The sequence below is a fragment of the Ochlerotatus camptorhynchus genome, unplaced genomic scaffold (assembly GCF_037179485.1).
Source record: "Ochlerotatus camptorhynchus isolate MF236.1 unplaced genomic scaffold, CSIRO-AGI_Acam_v1.1 ptg000432l, whole genome shotgun sequence".
In the NCBI taxonomy this organism is placed as follows: domain Eukaryota; kingdom Metazoa; phylum Arthropoda; class Insecta; order Diptera; family Culicidae; genus Ochlerotatus; species Ochlerotatus camptorhynchus.
In genome coordinates, this window is record NW_027040918.1 from 1,337,820 (window position 1) to 1,359,346 (window position 21,527).

Sequence of the window (21,527 nt, forward strand, 5' to 3'; positions counted from 1 at the left end):
AAAAGTAGAGTAAACCCCATCGCCATCCATTAAAACCGGTGGGGGGGTGAGGTAGCTTTTCATCACTTTGTATCCTGTCAGCGGCAGCAACATTTCCCGTCCAAACGCAGTGTGCATATAAACACATGAACTTTGAACGGGGAAAATTTTCCACTGCGCTTTCATTTTACAAGCTAGAGTTAGTCGGCAGGAGAAGTACATGGACGACCAAATTTAAACTTACGAGTCAACTTTTAATAAGGGACGCTTCTCCGCATGGCAGTCGGTTGCGTTATTTTTCCTACTTTGTGAGCCACGTCTGGTGTTGTTGTTTTTTCACTGACTATATTTTCTGCTCGTTGAAAGTAGTAGCGACAAGTTGATTTTCTTTGCTTCTACTTGGCTCAATGAATTTAATATGTGAACGGGAGCTTGTGGATATGGACTCCGGCGAGAAGACATTGTAGAAGCTGTGGAGCGAAAATCGCTTTCAACAATGGTTTACGTTCCAGTGGTGCCATCATACGAAATGGAATTACAGCCAAGTTCCATTTTCCAGCGTAAAAATCCGACAACACTGCCCGACAATTTTTACGACCGTAAGACACTACTTGTAACAAGATTTCACCCAACTTTATAACACTCACATCGGCCGTGGCCCTGTGCTCAGTGTGCTACAAAGACCCAAGCAAAGCCGGGGCCATAGTGGCACTTTTGCCTCGTTGTTTTCCACTTTTCACATCCGCCCGAACTATTTACGGCAGTCGGAAGTGGTTAAACCGACTTTTCTTACCCCATACGTAAAACACAAAGTCACTCACCGGAGTTCGGGAAGCACAGTTGTTGTTTTTTTCCCATCCACTACCGCCTAGCGGTCGCTTATTTCGCCAAGCACCAATTATGATAATTACAGTTTTCTTTTTTGCCGGTTTGAAAGTCGAAGGAAAAAGCTTTCGACTTCTACCCCCTCGCCCTGCTTGGACTGGTTGGCGCGAGTGTTACAAGTGTTCGCTTTCATCGGTCAAGTTACGTGACATCTTGGGCGGGTAATTTACTTCGGAACAACATTTAAATTACGCGGATTTTTATCGCCGGCGTGAATTGCTGGTTGTTTCGTGATGTGAAAATTATGGACCTGTAAGTGGCGACCATCTGGTTTGGGTGGGTATTAATTTTAACCCATTTAGAGTGGGAATTTGAATGCATTATCAACGTTTAAGGGTTGGAATTGGTTGAATTTTCTTTGAAGATTGTGTGCAGTTGTGGAAAGTCTTTGACCTTGCAAAAAGATGTTTCATTGAATTGTGGAAAAGCGGATAAGCAAATATATTGAATTGATAAGTATTAAAACCTATGTCGAAACACTTTACATATATAAAAATAATGATTTATAAAGAAAATTCCATTCTATCCTATTCCACCTTGGCAATTTGAAACTATCAATCTCTTCTCACAAACACTCAACACACACACACACACCGGTTTCCTGTTTCCGTACAAATAATCGGAAATTCAGCATTGACTTCGCATCTAAATCATGCTCCCTGTTCAGCACCTATCACCGCAAAAAAAAACCTTCATACGGTCCGACCACACGTATATCCACCACCGGATCAATTCGCCTCCTCCCGCCACCGCATCCGGATCGGCCCAGATGAACATTTCCTCCTTACCACATTACACGTGTGCGCTTGCCGATGGACGAATGCCTGGGATTCAAGAATGGATGCTTGTTTGTGCGGCTCCTACCGGAACCTATTTGCACTGAACGGTTTTTCTTCCGAGAATCCGAGAGCTCGCTTTGTGCCGGGCCGGGTGTCGCTTCCTTGCGTTGGCGGGTTCTGGAGCACGAGGTGGCTGCTGGTCGCTGTTGGCTGGTGGAAAATAATCTAAAAACAATGTTTTTGCAGGCATTCCCAGCAAACTTTCTGCTTCCCTGTTTATTACACCCCTCCCCCCACCGATCATGCTCGTCTTCTGAAATGGAATCGCATCTTTCTTGGTCCATGTTTTCTTGTTCCTAGCGGGTGCTGGTGGCAACCAGAAGCTAGGATTTTACAGAACCACAGAAAGGCGCCTTCCTCCCCGTGTCACCAATCGATCTCTGCTTCCTTTCAGCGTTGAAAGCTTGTGCATTTCGGTTCCCCACCCACCCTCAAAATACAGTTCCGGCAATGCAAGGCAGAAAAGCTAGAGCGACCCACCTCCACACTCGCACACCTGTCACCGACCATTTCAATTCGATACGCTTATCGGCTGACAGTAAGCTTGAGTGCTTTCCTACATTTGTTATTTCCACGTGGTTCACTTTTTTTAACATTCCGTGGCAACCAAACCAACCAGCCCTACCCCCACTACACCCAATTGGCATTCGTGGTATGTGTCTTTGTTTCTAAAAGTGGGAGGCCGAGGGTGCAGCAGCCACTATCTCGTCGCATTTTGTTTTCACCCATCGTCGTTAGCCGAATGGAGGACGCAAAAAAAAAAGAAAGTCTTCCAACGAACAAGTGCAGCACCGAAAGTGTGTTTTCAATGACTTTTCTCTGCTTCTCTGCCAGTGGAGGAAGAAGAGGACGGTAGATTCAAAAACTTTAATGCTCAAACTTGGTGAAATGGTGGGAAATCGATGGAAATTACTGCAATCGGGAGTTTTCTGCCGGCACTTGGAATGCTAGGTAGGAAGTGAGTTTCAATTTTATGGAGCGTCAGTTACGAGCAATGGGGAAGAGATGAAATTGTTGGAAAATATGAAGTAGTTTGCTACTTGCGTGTGGAGGCTGAGATAAATAAGATTGGAAAGTCAAAATGTCTGTTATTGTGCAGCTGTGGTGCACTGAAATCAGGAGCATTTGAAAATGTAATTATATGGTATTTTGAAAACCACTTTTCACACACGCTTTTCTTCGTGAAGGGATTCCCGTCCGGCTTACGGGAACAAATATGTATACTTCTTCATCGCACGAGGACTGAAGTGCACAATCAAATAGTGCACGGAGGACTACAAGCTAAGTTCCGGCGATGAACCACTACAAGGGGGTTCAAACCATGCTGAAAAGGGTGAAGGTAAAGGGTGTCAATCCAACGACAACACTAACGCTGCATACCCACCGGAGTAGTTGATCCTCCTATTCACTCTCTGCGCAGCTGCCAAACCCGATTCTATCAGATTCAAACTCTGGGCCTATTCGTCATTCATCGGAGTCTGACTTGTCGGTTGACGATTTCAATCTTCTTAATTTGCGATGGCATCTTGACGAGGACATTAATGGATTAATTCCTTCGAATGTCTCTACTGATACTGATATGAACTTTACAGAAACAATATTTGCCAACGGCTTGAGGCAGATTAATAGTCTCATCAACACAAATGGCAGACTGCTGTTCCTTGTACTTACCAATCTACCGGAATATCCTGACCAGAATGCACCATTTTCTTCACTGTTACCTGTAGATAACCATCACACACCAGTCATTTTACTACTTGACGAGAGTGACGCACCAACACTACTTGACGATCATGATCAATGTTTCAGAGTAGGCTGCGCGTGTGAACGAACTTGACGTTCGTTTTTTTTTCTCGGAGTTGTTTATGTCTATTTAGTTATTAATCCGGTTAACATTTTCTACGGTGGCCAAGAACCCGATTATCCATTTCAAATTGAATAAAACCATATATGCAGAAGAAGCCCTGTGAGAACTGCATCCCATCCCCAAGGGATACTGGCTGTAAGTCATGCTGCTGTACTGACTGTGATTGCCGCTGACATATGGTTTCGAAAACGAAGAGGAACCAAGATATTCCATTGTTCGTCGTATTCGCGTCAAGAAATTGCAAGTTACTGGGCGTGATACTTGGCTACCTTCACTTGGATCCAGCAATCGGTACAGCCGATTATCTTTTATCCCAAGCCGGAGGATAACTACATTTGGATACTTCAAACTGGTTCTACATAGGACGGGACTAGTTTATGTTGATCCCCATCAAGCGAACCGTCTTTGATTGGAACTAAAATGTAACAATAGCACGGATGCTTCCAGTGGATTCATTTGAACTAACTTGGTGAGATCGTATCTGATTTTATTTATTTATACTAAATTTACATGATTCTCTTAAATTTGACAAATTCTTAATGGAGTTTTCTCCACGCATCCCATTTTTTTGTCTTTGAAATTATCATTGTACGCCAAATAGGTTGTCTGCACATTTTTGAGCATGTGGTGGAACATTACTGTGAATCAAACATTTTTTTTTTTAATATTATATTATATGCTGGGTGGTAGGGGGGAAGGGGCAGCCTAAGGGAATCAAAGGATTTGTTGACTGGACGAGGGTTCATGGATTTGCCAGTTCCGTGTCATGTGATTAAAGATGGCCATCTGGTCATTTTGCCTTCCAAAGGTCTTCAATGAAGCTGATTCACCCTGCTGCAACAAACCAGCAGGCAGAACTTTACAACCGGTAAAGTATCTGCAGACATTGGTAATCCTTGCACTGATGGTGCGTTCCATTCACATCACATCACATCACATCATGATCAATGTTTCAAATTTGACTATTCGGCATGCAACTCTGACTTGTTGAACTCTATTTTTATGGATATTGAGTGGGAACGATTATCGAATAATGGTATGGTATATCATATGCTATCAGCTTTTTACGAATCTCTATCGGAAGTTATCAACCGTCATGTACCTCGAAAAAGACATAGACGTAAGATGCGCAACCGATATTTCCTAACAAAAATTTGGTCCGACAAAGCTAGACTCCGTGTGCTTGAGTTGGAGTACAAAGTCATTCTTTCTGCAACACATGAAAACTATTTACTCAGTATTCAGTCAACCGTCAAGCAAAACCCTTCACGCTTCTGGGACTTTATCAAGAATCGGAAAGTTGGAAACGAAATCCCTGGCTCGGTCAACTTCGATGGAACAAATTCTCGTCAACATCAAATCTGTTTTGAGCAGATACCGTCCCATTACATTAATCTACCGTGTAAACAGTTCTCTCCAAAGGAAGTTCAGAAAGCCCTCGATGAGCTTGATTCAACGAAGGAATCCGGAACAGACAGATTGCCTCCTGTGTTTTTGAAGAACTGTGCCGCTACGCTGGCGACGCCCATCGCTGCTGTTTTCAACCGTTTGCTCCAAGACAGAACGTTCCCAAATGCATGGAAAACGATGTCCATAGTACCGATCCATAAATCCGGAAGCTACAAGTGTGTCACCAATTATCGAGGTACATCCATACTTTGTAGTCTCAGTAAGGCATTTGAGAAACTGATCCACCATTAGCATCGCAAATTGGAACGTTTGCTCGCTCAAGAGTTGATTGACTTCCTCAACGAACGAAACATTGACAATACCGTCTTTACCGAAACGCACCTGAAGCTCGAGATACATGTCTTCCTTCCTGACTTACGGCTCGTGCGGCTTGATAGAACCATCTCCGGGGGAGGGTTAATGGCCGTCGCTATAAGAAGGGACATATGCTGCCCTTTGCTGCCAAGTTTCCAGCTGAAAGTCATCGAAGCCGGGTCGGCAGCGGCCCTTCGAAATGACATCATCAAGCAAACTCGGAGACATACGAATTTCATCGTTGCTGGTGACCTCAACGCCAAGCATCAAGCTTGGGGCAACAGTCGGCGTAACCAAAACGGAACCATCCTAAACAACGATCTGCAAGAAGCTCGCTACAACATCTTGAGCCCGGACTCCCCGGACGGCCCGGAGTCGATTCGGTGTTCACGCTACCATCGATATCTTCATCAGCAACATGGGTAACAACATCGCTCAACCTATCACCTATCAGGAACTCAGCTCGGACCACTATCCGGTGGTGGCCGAAGGTGGTTTCTCCATGAACTGATTTGAAGTTTATTGGCGCAACTACCATCGTGCCACTGTTGACTACGATGTCCAACCGGAATCGTCCGAAGACGTAGACCAGTGTGTCATCATCTTTCCACACTCTAAATCTCCGAGACTTTTTCAGTCGGAGAATAACAAAATCTGCCTGAACGGCACAGTGGTGGATTTTTCAAAAGAGGTAGCCTACCTCGGCTTAACACTAGACAGCAAGCTGATTTTCAGGGAGCATGTTAACAACACAAAAATAAATGCAAACATATTTATAAGGTCGCTGTACCCGTTTATGAACAGAAGAACCATGAAAACAAGCTTGCTGTCTACAAGCAAATAATCCTTTCCGTCATAGAGTACGGATTGCCACATCACCTCAAACAACAAAGGATCCAGAACAAGATCCTGAGGATGATCCACAACAGTCCACCGCGGACTAGAAATTTTAAGGTCCACCGCCTGACTGATCTTCAGACCTTGGCTGGTCTTCAGACCTTGCTTCCTTTAAAAGCAAAACCTTTTACAATGTAAAACTAAAATCAAAGATGAAGAGCTTCCGGGCTAAATCAATTGAAATGTACAATAAAGGCTGACTAAAAGTAAATTGGTACGCCCCTCGCGCGCCGCTAGCACGCCTCTAGTGTTGGGAATCTGAAATCTTTGACAATGGTTTGTTAACACTTCTATAGAGAACAACTGGAGCAAGTTTGATCAAAGTAGTCGATCACGTTCAGAAACAAAGTCAAATGGAACTCGAAAATATTGTGCACAAACACCTGGAAAAGTGGTTGGAGTGGTCCAACCAACCAAGCTGGCTACTTAAGCACTTTGCTGAAGATGCCGAAAACATCAGTTTGTCGAGGAAGGAATCAGTGGACCTACGAAAAAACTGGAACCAGGGATCGTCAGCTGCACAGCAAGGTGTCGAGGTGCGTTAAAGCCAACCCCGGTCCTTCGATCCGAGATGTGGCCAGAAGGTACAACGCTAACTTTCAAACGGTGCGGAACATCCTTGCCAGCGAAAAATAGAAATCGTACAAAGCCAGTAAACATCCGAACCGGCACATGAAGCAGAATTCCGTGGCCAAAAAGCGTGCAAGGCTCTTGTGCGACCGTGTTTTGACGAAACACAAGGGCTGCACTTTGATCGATGACGAAACATACGTCAAACTCGATTTTAAGCAGCCTCCCGGTCAAAAGTTTTACATTGCGACTGGACGTTTGCCAACAAGATCGCGAAGAAGGCCATGATTTGTGGCCTGAAAATAAAAAAAAAAAACGGAACTGAACTCGTCACATCCTTGACGATGACATCTCAAGTTTACATCGAAGAATGCCTGCAAAAGTGTTCATCCACAAGCATAGGGGTAAAGTAATCTTTTGGACCGAATTCGTGAAATCCGAGCTGAAGTGTAAGGCTGTGCATCTTGTGGGCGTTGAGAGCCTCGAACAAATTGCTGTTCAAGTCGATTTTCAACATCAATCGATCTTCCTGTTCTGCACCTATATTCGACCAAACAGTCAGCCCGACATTTACACCAAACACGCTGAGTCCGTACAACAGCTCCTTGGTCTGGCGAACCCTCACGATACAACCATAGCTGTGGGCGATTACAATCTGCCAAATCTAGCTTGGGACTTCGATGAGGACGTCAGAGGATTTCTGCCTCTCAATGCTTCATCAGAACAGGAACTCGCTGTATTGAAGCAAATCAACAATCTGGTGAACACGGCTGGTAAGCTTCTTGACCTGGTTCTCGTCAGTGACTCCGATTGCATCAAGCTGTTTGAACCACCCTCTGATATTATGAAAGTTGATTGTCACCACAAGCCGTTGGTTCTAAAAGTTGACTCCCGTTCGAGAGATCATCCGCTCCCGTACCCAGCAGCCCGCAGTGAGTATAATTTTGCACAATGTGATTTCGATGTTGTTAACACGAGGATTGCCGCCTTGGATTGGGTACAAATACTTGACCAACCCACCATTGATGCCGCAGTCTCCGTATTCTACGACAACATCTAAAAAGTAATCCAAGATACTGTTCCGGTGAAGACACGAAAATCTTGTTTGCAATTCTAACAACCTTGGTGGATTCCGCAATTGCGTAATTTGCGTAACCGGATGCGTAAAGCTGGAAAACGTTACTTTCGTTCCCGGACCGCAGCAAACAAGTATACGGTGCAGCTAGTAGAAGCAGATTATAATAGTTAGCAGGAAGCTCACTTTCGTGAGTACATTGACAACCTCTAGAGGGGTTTCAAGGAAAATCCATCGTCGCTCTGGTCTTTTATCAACTCTCGGAAGAGATCAGCTGGTATTCCCGTGGATGTCACCTACGGTAGTAGAAGCTCCACCACCGACACCGCTTCTGCTGACCTTTTCGCTGACTTTTTCCGAAGTGTTTTCGAACCCGATTAAACTCCTCCACCGCAGCAATACATTGATCAGCTACCAAGATACGACATTCACCTGCAGCAGCTCATCTTCAGTCAAGACGCTATTCTCAAAGCTCTTTGCTCAGTCGATCCATCGAAAGGTCCAGATCCGGATTACACCAATCTTCAAGCCCGGTAACATGCACAAAGTGTAAAATTACCAACCTATCTCGATCCTGAACTGCTGAGCAGTTGTATCCAGCTGTTCAACCCATAATCTCAGAGTTTCAGCATGGATTCATGAAAAAGTGCTCAACAGTCTCTAACTTGATGACTTACAAGAACACTCTTATAGGTAGCATCGAGAAGCGTCAGCAAGTAGACTCCGTTTACATCGACTTCTCTAAGGCTTTTGAGACAATTCCCTCATGACCTAGCTATTATGAAGCTATACCACCTTGGTCTTCCACCGTGGATCGTTTGTTGGTTAAAATCATACTTATCATCCAGAAAGGCTTTCGTTAAGGTACGTGATTCCAGATCTGAGGTATTCCATATACCATAGGGGGTTCCACAAGGGAGTAACCTAGGACCCAGGCATGGAAAATCATTTGCATTCATTTCGTGCATTCATTTACATTCATTTGCCTCTAACTTTTTTCATTAACAGCACTCCGCAAAATGATGTAAATAGCTTTTGTAGGTTTTGTTATTAGCTACAACTTTTGTTTGCAAGCCAAATCCATATCTCTGATGTATGGCGAACCAGAGCGAACAGAAGCCACTACTGTTTTTCAGTTAATGTAATTTACATTCACTGAAAAACAGTAACAAGTTCTGCCAGCTCTAGTTCGTGATGCATAAGAGATACAGATTTGAATTATGAGCAATTGTTGTAGCTAACAACAAAACCTACAAAAGCTCTACACATCATTTTGCGGAATGCTGTTGATGAAAAAAGTTAGAGGCAAATGAATGTAAATGATTGTATGAAATGAATGTAAATGATTTTCCATGCCTGCTAGGACCTCTCATTTTCGTTCTGTTTATTAACGACGTGTGTGATATGCTTAGTTCCTGTAAGTTGGTATATGCGGAAGATCGTAAGCTGTACCGTGTGGTCAAATCGATCGTGGATTGTTGCGCACTACAAGCTGATATAGAGCGATTGTCATCCTGGTGTCAGATGCATGGAATGCAAGCCAATGCTGACAATGGTACCCGCTCTCACTCTCCGATCATTTTTGATTACTCTATGAATCAATCGCCGCTGGAAAGGGTTAATGCCATTAAGGATCTTGGGCTCATCTTGGACAGCAAACTACGGTTTAACGAGCACATATCCATGACAGTTGCAAAGGTCAACGCCATGTTAGGATTTTTGCTCCGCAATACTGCACAATTCGACGACTTGTACGCCCTGAAAGCGCTGTACTGCTCTATGGTCCGCAGTGTTCTTAAATATGGAGTACAAATTTGGGCTCCATATCATGCTGTTCATGTACTGCGCATCGAGAGAATCCAGAAACAGTTTACAAAGTTTGCATTACGACGTCTGCCATGGACAAATCCAGATAGCTTAACTCCGTACGAGCATAGATGTGCGCTTATTTGACTGCAAACACTAACAAATCGTCGAGTCTTTCTCCAGAGGATGTTCATATTTGACATGATTAGTAATCATATTGACTGCAGTTGTTTGCTCGGGAACATCAATTTTCACACTCCAGCTCGCCGTTTCTGCAACTATTACTTTCTGTGGACCCCCGGACATCTTACTGCTTACGGTTATAACAATCCTCTCGATAGATGTGGCAGACTGTTTAATGATGTGTGTGATGTTTTTGATTTTAATATAAGTAGACCAGCTTTTAAGGATAGGATTAAGTCACTTTAAACAGTCTGTATGGCTAAAAAAATGTCAAAGATGGTGGTTAAATAAATAAATAAATAGAATTCGCCACCTGCCACTACTGCAAGGTGGTTTTGGAGTGGTATGCTGCCAACAATATCGATTGTGTCTCCAAGCTAATGAATCCTCCGAATTGCCCGGAATTTCGACCAATCGAAAAATACTGGGCAATTTCGAAGCAGCGACTTTGACGAAACGGCGGGACAGTCAAGGACATCCAGAAAATGCGACCTCTGTGCGGGCACTGATGGTCTCCATCAAGAAGAAGTTTCGAGATTTCGTTCGAACTGGAGAAATGTTACCATCTTATGCTGTAAGTTTGAAGTTTTAATAAAAGTACTGTAAAGCAACTATTAATGGACTGTTTAAACTTATTGAATCACGAATTACAGGTCTTTTTCGTGCGTACCAATTTACTTTTAGTCAACCTTTATGCCATTCGATTATCTATGGCTTGAAACGGATTCTGTGATTCGAATCATATTGATCTGTTGTATAGATTTAAGAAAAAGTGGGTATACAACATAACATATATTTTTTTAAATCGAGGAAACGTCTGGAAGCCGGAAATGGATATACGATGCCATTTAGAAATCCAGGACGGTGGCTTCCGATTCCAGAAAAAGGAAATACTGTCAAATAATCGGGATGACGGATAGAGAACAGAAACAGATATTCGACGCTATTTTGAAATCCAATATGGCGGCTCCAAATTTCAGAAAAGTGGAAAATACTGCCAAATACCCATACCCAATTTTTGGAGTTGGAGTGACGTCTAGAGACCGAAAATCGATATTCGACGTCTTTTTAGAATCCAAGATGACTGCCATCGTGTTTCAGAAAAAAGTGTCAAATACCCCACAATATGAGTATTTTCGGAACGGAGACGACGCGTAAATGCCGAAAATTGATATCCGATGCCATTTTTTTTATCCAAAATGGTGGTCATCGGGTTTCAAGGGTTGACGCGTAGCCACTGAAAATGATATTGAACGCTATAAATAAATATATTGTTTGATTCAAATCCATATATCACAATATATAACTGAGATATTTTCAGGAATTTGATGAAAATTTTGAGAAATTGATGACATTTTGCGCATTTTTTTTAGTAAATTCATTCAGAAAAAACATGTATATTTTTAAAATTTCTTGTGATGTATATTTATATTTTTAGAACTCTAAAAATAATAGCATTAATCAGTACCGATCGAGAGAAAATTTATAAAAAAAATCATTTGCACAATTTTTTAAAATTCAATACTAAAACCGTGCATCTCAGACAAACTTTCCCAGCCTCCCCAATAGGGGAGTTTGGTAAAGGAAATTACCACTTTAAGTCTGATATTTGACGTTAAGCATCTCCAACTATGTAAATCGTTAACTGGAGTAATACAAACATGATTAGTTAAACAATTTCTTTCCTTATGATTAAAATAAGAATTTCATCCTCAAGGTCTTAAAACTCCTATCTTCAATTACATTTCATACAAAGCACACAGTCCAAATTAATTGCCTCCAATCAAACTGTCTTCAATTCATTGCTCCCATTAACGACGCAATATATTTATACAAAGTAATACGCAGCCAGTTGATTTGATTGAATCGCTACTGCTTTGCAAATAAGCACCATCATCACGAAAGGAAACACAATCCTTTCGGAGCGTTGTGCTCTTTATGATAAACAGACAATCTTGTTGATGAGCTGTTTTCCCTTCAACCCAGCCGACGACGCTTCCTCCCCCCCCCGGTGAGCGTCAATCTTGCCCATCTTTACGAACTGCAAATCAGAAAATCATCTTCCAGCACACCAGGCGAGATCAACCATCAACAACATAACATAGTTTTTGGCCCAACAGCCACAGCGTCATCTTGCCAGAGGACATCGTCTTCCACCGTCCCCTGGACAAACACCCATCCATCTGGGGGGAGGAAAACAGCTAAATCATCTCGAGACGCAAACAGCAAAATGAAGCTGTTTTGATGTGACTTTGGGATTAGCTTTCTTTTTTCTTGCCTTTTTCTTGGCGTTTTCCGTCGCCGTTGTCGCGTCCGGGAGCTCGGATGATGTGGCCGTGGGCCGGGCCGTGCCAGGAAGAGCGATAAATCAGCGACGAAAACATAATTTGCTTTTTATGAAGCAAGAGCGAGAGTGACAATGTTGGCTTAGGACATGAATGTTATGTATGTCAACTGTGATGCATCCCGAGTTGTGACATTCTAAGATGGAAGATAAGCAAAACTCCGCACTAGGATTCCTAATAGCGCTGGGCCCCGTTAAAAAGCCACTTTAACATGTCTTTTCACTTTATCGAGAACCTACTTGAATTCAATCAAAACTTTTACGTTTTCCCCGCACTCGACTCTGGGGAAAACGGGGTTAACCGCCTTGAAGCCGGCCATGCTAAATCTAAAGTGTGAGAGACAGAGCATGGGAAACCTTTCAAAAACGACAGAATATAACTTTTCAACAAGAATTCTGTCGTCGTCGCTCTTCGCTACATCGTCCTCCGTCTGGCAGTCACGGGTGAATGTCTCTAAACGAGAACAAATTGTGTAAGAAATGCAAGTTTGCAAAATAAATATTCATTATTTTGTTTAGCTTGCTGCGTTTAGTTGGAATATTCCGAGCTAAGTGTCTGAACCGAGGAAAAACAAGATGCAGCAAAAGATAGCATTTGTGATATTTGAAGGAGATGAGTTGGAAGTCGAGATACACAAAATCTGTTGCTGGTTGTTGATTTTCCTACTTAGCAATGTAAACCTTAGTCAATGAGTAGAGGTAGAATGGAAAGAAAGGGGTCGAGTATCTCTGAGTTTGCAATGGAGTGTTTGGCTCCGGTACGCAGGGTTACAATTTAAACTCATCTATATTCATGAAGAAGGGTCTCCCGCTAGTCTAGTCAGTAAAGGCGTGGCATACTTAAGCTGAAGGGAGAGTGTTCGATTTCCGGTTCGGTCAAGATTTTGTTTTTTTTTTTACGTAGACTACGTCTTACGGGAAGGTACTGGGGGTAAATCGAAAATCTAAAATTGCAACCGTCACAAAAAGGTGTAAGGTTTTAAACGCGTATAACTTTGTCATTTATAGACGAAATTAAAATCCAAATACACCAATCGATAGGAAATATCTCTCGTAAGCTAATACAATAGACGTTTTTTTTTTCAATTTTTATAAAAACTGTCATAAAAATGTACAAATAAAAAGTGATAATTTTTATTACTGTTCTCATGAAATAAACGTTCTTCCCAAACCCAGTCGTGATAATCGAGTACCATTTGGTTGCACATCGTGCTGTTTGAATCCGAAAAGTTATAGAACAGCGCTACTAATGTGCCTCAAATAATTTTTGCTATTTTTTTTTAAATTCTCGATACATCTTTAATCTATTGATTGAATTAAAAAACAATCTTAATATGGTTTTTTAAGATTTCGGGCGTTTTGTGAACGCACATTCATTATTTTGCATAAAAAATGGGAACCGGGTGTTTCTGTGGTGATAAAGAAGATTTTCCTACACAGATTACAGTTTTCTGTACCTAGCACTGAAATTATCAGGCGGTTCCTCAATGTATGCTTTTAGATTAGCTATGAAAGTCCCTCCTACTTGTAAAATTATGCTCTAGAATGGTTTATTTTTTTTTTCCTTTGGTTTGTTTTTTCCGTCGATCTTGTTTTCCGTGCTGAGCACCAATGCTATCGACGTGCCAGGAAGGCAGCTCCCACACCTGGACCCTACCTATCGACCCATCAACTCATGAACCGGGGACCAACGGCCCATCCGAAGGAAGGCGTGATCAGAGATGTTATGCCTCAGAACATCCCGGTGGCGCCGACTGGGATTGAACCCAGGCCTGCTGGGGTGAGAGGTAATCTCGCTTACCACTACACCACCGGCGCCGTTAACTCTAGAATGGTTTATACAACCCCAGATTTCTTGATGATGGGGGCAAGGCATAGAAAGCCGTTCGATTGCATAATTCTTCAAGTAGGAGGGACTTGCAATGCTTATCTCTTAGCATAAATAGAGGTACCGACTAGTTTTTTCTTCAGTACTAGGCAGCGTTGCCAGGTCAGTTTTCAGAAATATCTGGAACAGGTAAAATATAAAACCTGGAAAAATCTTGGATGCTCCAAAAAATCATCTTTTTAACATAATTCTATTGAAATCAAAATGAAAACCGTAAAAATAGGTCAGTATGATAATCTGGAATTTATTTAAAGCACTTGAATGTTTATGAATTACATGTTCAACCGCAAAGAGTTAGTAGCATATCGAAATACAGTGCACAGTGGGAAATAATCGACATAAAAGTAGGAAAATTCATTATCAAGCCCTCATCAAACCATTGCAAATATATTCATTATTATTGGAAAAAGTCTCAGAAATCCAATGAAAATACACTGATAAAATGTTTCACATAGCTTCTATAAGGAATGCAAATAATATTTTTCCAATAACAAAATAAATTATTTTTATCTGAATATCACGTATCATAAAAAAATCCACGTAAATAATCATATAGATTACATTGGACACATAAAGTTCATGTGATTTAATGGTACTATTTCCAATTATTGGATCACATGAAAGTTATGTAAAATTCACATGGATATTTTCCATTGGTTATGTGATTTATTTTTTGAGCGTAGTTTCATCCTCTGTATTTGCCCTATAGGGTTTTTGGAGCATTTTACTAAAAAAATCCTAATTTTTTGCATGAATGACTCAAAAAATACCTCATTTTGGTTAAGATACGTTCTGAAGTATTGTCATTCTTGTGGGGAAACATCTAAAGAATTAATTAAAAATGGTTTCACACATCACCAGTCTGTGCAGACTATTTTGATCATTTTTGCTCCTATTACCTTATTTTCGATATTTGTTAAAAGACTGTACCCTAGTAGCACGCTTGTCACATGTCGATTGTAGAATCTTCTTTACGACTAATTTCAGTCATAAACAAATTGCTGCAAATTTTATTAACGGAAGTGTGCTACTCGGGTAGTCAGTGATGATAAAATCTGTCCAATTCTGTCATTCGTGAAGGAAAACACCTTTGGGATCCAAAAATAACATTTTTGATTTAAACTGAAGGAGCCATTTTTTTCCGGATTATCCCCTATTTATGGAAGTTAATGCCACACGATCACACGCGTTGACGCCTGTCATACTATACCCTCGTGTACTGTCTTACTGTAAAAATGACTAAGGAATCGATTGGAGATATTCTCATCTTGGTTGTCAGTAAATTTCCCATTTTGGCCAATTTCCCCCTTTTACTGAAGAAAAAGTACTGCAAATTTACGTTACTCTGATACACTTTAAAGTACTTTTATTAAAACTTCCAAGATACAGCATTAGATGATTATATTTCTCCAGTTCGAACGAAATCTCGAACCTTCCTTTTGATGGAGCTCATCAGCGCCCGGACAGTGGAAACGGACACGGAATCAGCGCATTTCTTCCATTTTGCCCGTATTATCTGGATTTCATTGACTGCCCCATCTCTTCGTCAAAGTCGCTGCTTTGAAATTGCCCAGTATTTTTCGATTGGTCTAAATTCCCAGCAATTCGGAGGATTCATTAGCTTGCGGACAAAATCGATCTTATTGGCAGCATACCACTCCAGAACCACCTAGACGTAGAGCAAAGATATTTCATTACCAAGATATCCCACGAATCAATTCCTCGAACAAGGCAATGGATACACCACCCTTATGTGATCGCAGTGCCATCAGATGAGTGCACATTGAAACAGTTGGGAGTCCCCCGCCAACTTCACCACCAGGGCTCAATAAATGACAGGTGCCAGCGTGGACGTTCATGATCAGCCGAGGGAGGAGTCATCATCATTATATTGCGATAGCAAGATTCTCACTTCGTTATGATTCCATCGATTTTCAATCATTACCACGTTATACGCATCAGTAACGCTTGAGAAAACAGTTACAAATCCAAGCTCACTTCATGATGGGCTTGTAATATGTTTTGCTATCGAGTGAACGAGTTTCCAATATCACCACCACCGTAAGATGCATTGTTTACAAATGCAGATACGTCCCTTCGAAAAAGTAATCGAGAATTGATGATTTATGAAGCTGTTGCTCAACATAGTAGAAGTTGCATAGAAGTATACATGGAAAAAAAACGCAACGTATCGAAATCATATGCCGTCTCCTTGGCCAACGCTGCACGCTGTTGGCTATTCAAAAATTACGTTGGAATTATGATTACTTTTCTATTTTACAACGAACATATTTTTCAATGACGGCGAATGAAATCGTAAACTCTGGGGAAACATGTCAGAAGGGTCTAACTCGAAACGTAAACAATGACTTGGATCGTCGGTTTCTTACGAATGACTACATACCCACTCAAACCTAAGAGAAGAGGTGACAATGCGGTGGTGAAAATGAACCACTTTTCTGTCAAACGTGAACCACTTTTCTGTCAAACGTGAACCAGCTCCTGATTGGCCGATTTCATGTGCGTAAGATAGAGATAGAGATAAATAAAGATAGAGATAGAGATAGAAATAAAAGAGGAAGAAGCCAATTGTCACCTCTTCCTCGTAGACTTAAACTAACTAAATCATCTGACAGAGAAATGTTTGTTCTATGAGTTAGTGTAGTCAGATTCCGTGGGTGTCATTGTTTACGTTTCGAGTTATACCCTTCTAACATGTTTCTCCTGAGCTGAAGCTGCCGAAGCTGAGTGATGACGATGAGTGATGACACCGCTTCGTGTTTTGATTTGCGCTGTACCCTCCGCTCAGTGGTGTGGGTTCGTACATGTATAGATGATGGTGTGCGTATTTTCTTCCAACGCTGCAGTTCAACGTTGTATCGTCACAGACCTATTGGCGCTGTTCTCTGACTCTATAAATTCCAAAGAGTGAACGGGGTCTGCGTAGAGGCAGCTGGCCAAATCAGGCCAAAAGATGACTTTGCCCCTATGCTTGCGGATGAACGTCAATACACGCTTTTTCAGGCATTCTTCGATGTAAACTTGGGATGTCATCGTCGAGGATGTGACGAGCTACGTTCCGTTTTTTTTTTCGTTTTCAGGGGCCACAAATCATGGCATTCTTCGCGAATTTATAGGCAATCACGAACTTGAATCTTCCCGGCACATCCCCACGTCCAGTCGCAATGTAAAACTTTTAAACGGGAAGCTGCTTAAAATTGAGTTTGACGTATGTTTCGTCATCGATCAAAGTGCAGCCCTTCTGTTTCTTCAAAACACGGTCGTACACTAGCCTTGCACGATTTTTGGTCACGGAATTCTGCTTCATACACCGGTTCGGATGTTTACTGGCTTTGTACGACTTGTATCCTTCCCTGACAAGGATGTTCTGCACCTTTTGAAAGTGGGCGTTGTACCTTCTGGCAACTTCTCGGATCGAAAGACCGGGGTTGGCTTGAACGCACCTCAACACCTGTGCTGCGTAGCTGAAGATTCCTGGTTCCAGTTTTTTCGTAGGTTCGCTGATTCCTTTCCACACTCAGTGTTTCCTTGTAGGTTTTGAGCACTCGACAAACTGTTGTTTTCGGCATCTTCAGCACTTTAGCCAGCTTGGAACCGGACCGCTCCGGATTTTCTAGGTGTTTGTGCACAATATTTTGGTGTTCCATTTTTACTTTATTTCTGAACGTGATCGACTACTTTGATCAAAATTGCACCAGTTGTTCTCTATAGAAGAGTAAACAAACCACTGTCGAAGATTTTCGATTCTCAACACTAGAGGCATGCTAGCGGTACGCGAGGGTGTACCAATTTAATTGTAGTCAGCCATGAGTTTAAAAAATCACAATTTTTGGTGCGAATACAGATATTTGTATATATTGGTTCCACTATTTGACAGCACAATTGGTACGCGACATTCTTTCCGCCAGGCTATGTATATAGCGACAATAAAGCTTACATCATCTTCTATCGAACGGTCCTGCGAGTTTAGCGAGAAAATCGTGTATGTTGCCGTGGTAAATCAAAGAGAAAGTCGATGAAGAGAATCGATCAACGAGGATAGACTTTTTTCAAATGTTACGCAAGAATACAGAATTAAATTCGAAAAAAATGTGGCATCACTGCCTAAGGCACCCCCATTAGCAACGCCAACGGGGCTGATCGGTCAGACAGTTTCCAGATTTCTTTCACGATGTTCCAGTTCTAATAGCGATTGTAAGAATGAGGGTGATGTATAGACCAAGATTTGAAGCGCCAGTTACACTATCCACCTTGTGAATATATTGACATGTGTAACGTCCGCTTTAGACGTATAGATGTTTAGATGTATGGGCAAAAACAGCGCAGTGTGCAAGCTATTTCTAAACAACCCAAATTTGAGTAGGATCTACTCATATTTACCAAAATTGAGTAAACAAAGTTGGGACTGACAAGATGACGAATGAACAACATCGACCGGAATCCGAATGTTTATTTGTTATCTTGTCAGTTACAACCTTGTTTGCTCAATATTGAGTAGCCTTAGACTTAGGCAAAATTGGACATTTTCGCTGCCAGTGCCAGAGTTGCAAAAAATCAAATTCATTTTGCTGACGCAGTGAGAGCTGAGTCAATACGGAATTCAGTATACATCTGTCCATGATTTCTACCCAATGAACAACAATGGCACTAATGATTTTTGCTTCCACTTTCTGTGCATTTTATATTTCACGCAATCTTTCTACACTCATTCGTATTTGGATTCTATGAGAATGAACCAGGAAATAATTCACGTTCATCTTGTCATGTCACAAGGACTGCAAAATTCATTAATTTCACTTTATATTTACGTAATGAATTTTCCAAGCATAGCAACGCGGCACCTCAACAAATAATTTTGGTTGAAAAATGAATTGAATATCTTGGTAGCATTATTTTTTATTTCCAAATAAAAGTGCGAAAGACGTACCGTCTCCTCGTCGTTTAACCTTACTCAATCAGATGTAAACAGGTATGATCCAGTAAATTTGTCATTTCTGTTACTCTCCCGCTGCTTTACAAAGCTGACGTCACACCATCAACCATAAAAACAGCGGGAAAACGAAAGAGACGAAAAATTCACTAGACCATACCTGTGTTGAAACGTCATAACATAGCAAGCCGTGCAGTGGTGTTGACTAAGGCTGTGAACCATTTGCCGAGTTAAATTTAACTCGTGGTTAAAAGTGACATTTCGAAAGTTATTTTCTATGTTCGAAAATCCCCGTGCTGTCGATCGACCGGTTTTCGAGCCACAATTGTCAAAATTTAACTTCTTGTCTGTCAGAAGTAACCACGCTCGGGTAGCAGGGTTAATCGATAACTTTCCATCTGTCAAATTTTAACCAAAAGTTAAAATAATTCGCCAAATGGTTCAGAGCCTAAAGAGACTGAATTGGATAAAGAGGCGACATCTTATCCATTTGACAGGTCTTCAGCCTCTTTAGTGTTGACGTGTGAGAACGAGGAGACAACAACAATCATAACCTAAACATACCAGTTTCTTCGCTGCGCGCCGTGTGCGCTGAATGTTAATCAATCGAAAAACGGACTTGTTTTCACTAAGGATCACTCATGGGAAGTATAGTTATAAAGAAAATAATTCAGTGACAACATTTCAAAGGGGCGTAATTGCTTTTGTAAACAATGGCTTTAGCTCTTGATTTCTCACAAATAAATGCTTACTTCTCCAAATTAACAATGCTAACTGGTAGATGAAACATTCCTCTACCTGTTGATGTCATTAATTTTCATGAGTGGGCTTTTGTTCACGAGAAATCAGCTGCTAAAGCCATTGTTTACAAAAGCAATTACGCCTCTTTGAAATGTTGGCACTGAATTATAGTTTAAGAATGATACTTTTCGTTTTGCAGCAGGTATCTCAGGTAACGTTCTAGAATCAGCAGCAAAAGGAGCTGGAATTCCTATAAGCATTTGATGTCATAGGACGATTGAGGATTCGTTTTTGGTGATAGAGCGCCCCGATTATCAGATCGATTATAAAATCTATCCAAAATGCTACATTCCTTGACAACAACAAATCGCAGTGGCACGGAACCTACAAGAATGAAGACGGAAACCCCATACACCAGCAGATTTTACCACCTACGAGGACAGTGAAGAAAAACTCCAGATAAACGGGATCCTAATCACAATAATAAATTTCGCGGACAGTCCACGGTGGACTACGTTTGTAAGAAGGAATCTGTTTTGCGGAAAGTGCACAGCATCAATCTAACTCATGCTCATGAAGAATTCCAGGGAACCTTCGCACGTTTTTCTGTTCGTAGCATCTTAGTAATCGGCAGGCAGGAGCAAATTTACTATACAGCATTCCCTCCATATCTGCGGTGGGTGATATCGTCCACCCACAGGTATTTCTTTGTTGCCCTTAAAGCAATTCAGCTGATTTTTAATATGTGATTAGAGTGAAACAAACTAGTTATCTACAGAAAATCAACTCAATTGGTTGAAGGACAACATAGAAATTTTGGTGGGTATCACCCACCGCAGATACGGAGGGAAGGCTGTACCTAGTGTGTCTAATAAGAGTTTGACTGTTTTTCATATTGATTTTTCTTCTTCAGGTGGTCTCCGATTAAAAATGTAACAAGTTGATAGTGAACGATGTAAACATCGGAAAGGTTGATGCGATTCCATCTTTGCGAAATAGCGATGAAGTAATTCCAAATACTCAGTTCGGGATTCACGCAATACGTGAACAATATGGCCTCAGTTTCAAATGTCAGTAATGGCTTCAAACGCTACTTTTTCGTGAATTAGGTTTTACTCAAGCAAACCAACAGCATCATCTGGAAGAGGAAATAAGCTCTATAAGACGGTGTACTTAGATTGCGTATGCGTTCTGTGGCTGGTGAGTAATCGGCGTTTGAATTCAATTGTTTCCATTTGGCACTAAGGTCCTTACACATGTTGTTCACGTTTTACATGAATTCCGGACTGAGTATTTGGACTTGCTCCACCACTATTTTATAGCAAAGATGGAATCGCATCTTTGTAGGCTTGGTATTCTGCTGAAATTTTCATCTATAGTTTCCAGTGCTAGATCGCTCGGAGAACAGTAATCGAGATTGGGTGCTTGTTAGGGATCGTCCATTAATTATGTCACACTTTTAGGGGGGAGGGGTGTTTTGAAAACTGTGACGAGTGATACAAAAAATTGGGGGTTGAAAATGGGCCAAATTTGCGTGACATAATTAATGGACCTTTCCTTATGTGGTGTGTGCGATTGGAGTAGGTTGTTCCATGGTTTTGGAAATAGTTTCAACATATTTTTACTCTTTTGGTTTTATTTACTCTTTAACTGCAAGTTAGCTTCTGATTGATTATTGGAATAAAAACATATATCAAAATAAACAAATTGAAGAGACTAAACAAAAGGTTCTGAATCA

At 41.4% G+C, this 21,527-nt stretch overlaps 1 protein-coding gene across 2 annotated transcripts in view; it reads left to right on the forward strand.

The window, feature by feature from the left end:
• Positions 1 to 21,527, forward strand: part of LOC135711355 (uncharacterized) — a 679,421-nt gene that overhangs the window by 184,357 nt on the left and 473,537 nt on the right. The window lies entirely within an intron of this gene.